The sequence below is a fragment of the Silurus meridionalis genome, chromosome 29, assembly GCF_014805685.1.
Source record: "Silurus meridionalis isolate SWU-2019-XX chromosome 29, ASM1480568v1, whole genome shotgun sequence".
NCBI classification, from domain to species: domain Eukaryota; kingdom Metazoa; phylum Chordata; class Actinopteri; order Siluriformes; family Siluridae; genus Silurus; species Silurus meridionalis.
The window spans coordinates 6,018,658-6,021,157 of record NC_060912.1 but is presented as its reverse complement, the minus strand read 5'-3'; the positions used below and the strand labels follow the sequence as shown (position 1 = coordinate 6,021,157).

Below are 2,500 nucleotides of genomic sequence, written 5' to 3'. Positions count from 1 at the left end.
TTTAGGAAACATGCTTTGTTGGGAAATCTGTGAGTCTATGAACCAGCTGGTGTCTTGTGCTTTATACAAGACCTTGAATGTACAGAAAGATCTTTTGAAACGTGTTGGACATTGCTGCCACCATGTCTTACATAATACACAAGGAACTAGATGTCAACAGGAACAATACAGTGTTTATGGAACTTTGTATTGCAGAGCTCTGAGGTGTTGGACATTTCGGACAGATTTACTACAAAACCAATTTCAATAAATGGTTCACAATCCAGTAGGTGGCAATGTGTACTCTAATCCTTACAAACTACTGACTCGTAGATTGAAGACACGAAATAAAAAGAAGAAGAAGAAGTGCAACACTACTGGGATTGAATCAACTCAGCACTTCAAACATTTGAGGAAATGTGTGCAAGTTGGAAAACAAACAATATTCACTACATGCACAGCTTTGAATGTCTGTGCCAGAGTGTCTTTCAGAAAATGCAATTCCAGAATTATGAATTTGATGGCAGCAGCAAAATCTATTTTGTTTTATGCCAGTGTCAGTGCCTAGTTTTAAGAATGATCTGCTACAAATCATAACTAATTAGCTGATAAGGTGAATTTGTTTCTTTTGTTTTGTCACTCAGGTAAGGTCAGACATGTTATGCAGGTCATTCAAAGCATTTCTTCAGAATATTTGGGATGTGAGGTATTCAGGTGAGGCAGAACAATCTAACATGATGACTTTTTAATAAGACTTAATGTAAAGCCCCAGTGGTCAAGGTGTTGGTTTTGAAATCTAACAAGGTTTCCTTGTGCAGCATTGAAGACTTCTTACCATGTGTCAACTCCAGAGTGTCAATAGAGCAGTTGCTATTGCCTCTTCTGCTGAGCTCATTTTTGTAATTATGTTCAGGGATTAAATGGGGCAGAGACCTTCTTCTGCGATGGCCAAGAGGTTAGGTGGATGTGAAATTCAAAGAGGTTTCCTGTTTCAGCGCAGTGTGAAAGGTGCTTGCAAAAACTGTTTTGCGTCTCATGATATTTTGACTGAGAGCTTGCCCAGTTTGACAAACCAGAGGTTTGTTGCACGTGCTATCACGTGACCACGCGCACACGGCAGAGACTCAGCGAATACCAGTGGCTTAACAGATTCGGAGGTGTCACCAAAGATGAACCCAATCCTTTGTCGTCTCAGCACGAGAATGTAAAAGGTATCCACGCCCAACGTGGGGCTCGAACCCGACCCTGAGATTAAGAGTCTCATGCTCTACCGACTGAGCTAGCCGGGCACGTTGGCTGTTCCGCCTGTTCCATGAAAGCACTTGCACACGGGCGCGGTCAAACAACCTGCCGGCAACCGTTTGGCGAGTTAAGGACCATCAGCGCCAATGTGGCTTTTTAGTCCGCCAAATGGAACGCCCGGACAGGTCTCTGTGGCGCAATCGGTTAGCGCGTTCGGCTGTTAACCGAAGGTTGGTGGTTCGAGCCCACCCAGGGACGTGTTGGTTTTTGTTAGACACCAAGCATTAAACATATCTGGTTTATTTGAGAGGAAAGTTGTTTCGCTGAGAAGAGGAGGAAGTCCATTAAAACTCACATTACCTCTTTAGGAAACATGCTTTGTTGGGAAATCTGTGAGTCTATGAACCAGCTGGTGTCTTGTGCTTTATACAAGACCTTGAATGTACAGAAAGATCTTTTGAAACGTGTTGGACATTGCTGCCACCATGTCTTACATAATACACAAGGAACTAGATGTCAACAGGAACAATACAGTGTTTATGGAACTTTGTATTGCAGAGCTCTGAGGTGTTGGACATTTCGGACAGATTTACTACAAAACCAATTTCAATAAATGGTTCACAATCCAGTAGGTGGCAATGTGTACTCTAATCCTTACAAACTACTGACTCGTAGATTGAAGACACGAAATAAAAAGAAGAAGAAGAAGAAGTGCAACACTACTGGGATTGAATCAACTCAGCACTTCAAACATTTGAGGAAATGTGTGCAAGTTGGAAAACAAACAATATTCACTACATGCACAGCTTTGAATGTCTGTGCCAGAGTGTCTTTCAGAAAATGCAATTCCAGAATTATGAATTTGATGGCAGCAGCAAAATCTATTTTGTTTTATGCCAGTGTCAGTGCCTAGTTTTAAGAATGATCTGCTACAAATCATAACTAATTAGCTGATAAGGTGAATTTGTTTCTTTTGTTTTGTCACTCAGGTAAGGTCAGACATGTTATGCAGGTCATTCAAAGCATTTCTTCAGAATATTTGGGATGTGAGGTATTCAGGTGAGGCAGAACAATCTAACATGATGACTTTTTAATAAGACTTAATGTAAAGCCCCAGTGGTCAAGGTGTTGGTTTTGAAATCTAACAAGGTTTCCTTGTGCAGCATTGAAGACTTCTTACCATGTGTCAACTCCAGAGTGTCAATAGAGCAGTTGCTATTGCCTCTTCTGCTGAGCTCATTTTTGTAATTATGTTCAGGGATTAAATGGGGCAGAGACC

General features: G+C 41.4%; 2 non-coding genes across 2 annotated transcripts; one reads left to right on the top strand and one right to left on the bottom strand.

The window, feature by feature from the left end:
* Nucleotides 1-1,197: 1,197 nt before the first annotated feature.
* On the bottom strand, nt 1,198-1,268 carry trnak-cuu. The gene has a single exon. It is a non-coding gene; the product is annotated as a tRNA-Lys (tRNA).
* Nucleotides 1,269-1,406: 138 nt separating this feature from the next.
* On the top strand, nt 1,407-1,479 carry trnan-guu. The gene has a single exon. It is a non-coding gene; the product is annotated as a tRNA-Asn (tRNA).
* Nucleotides 1,480-2,500: the final 1,021 nt, after the last annotated feature.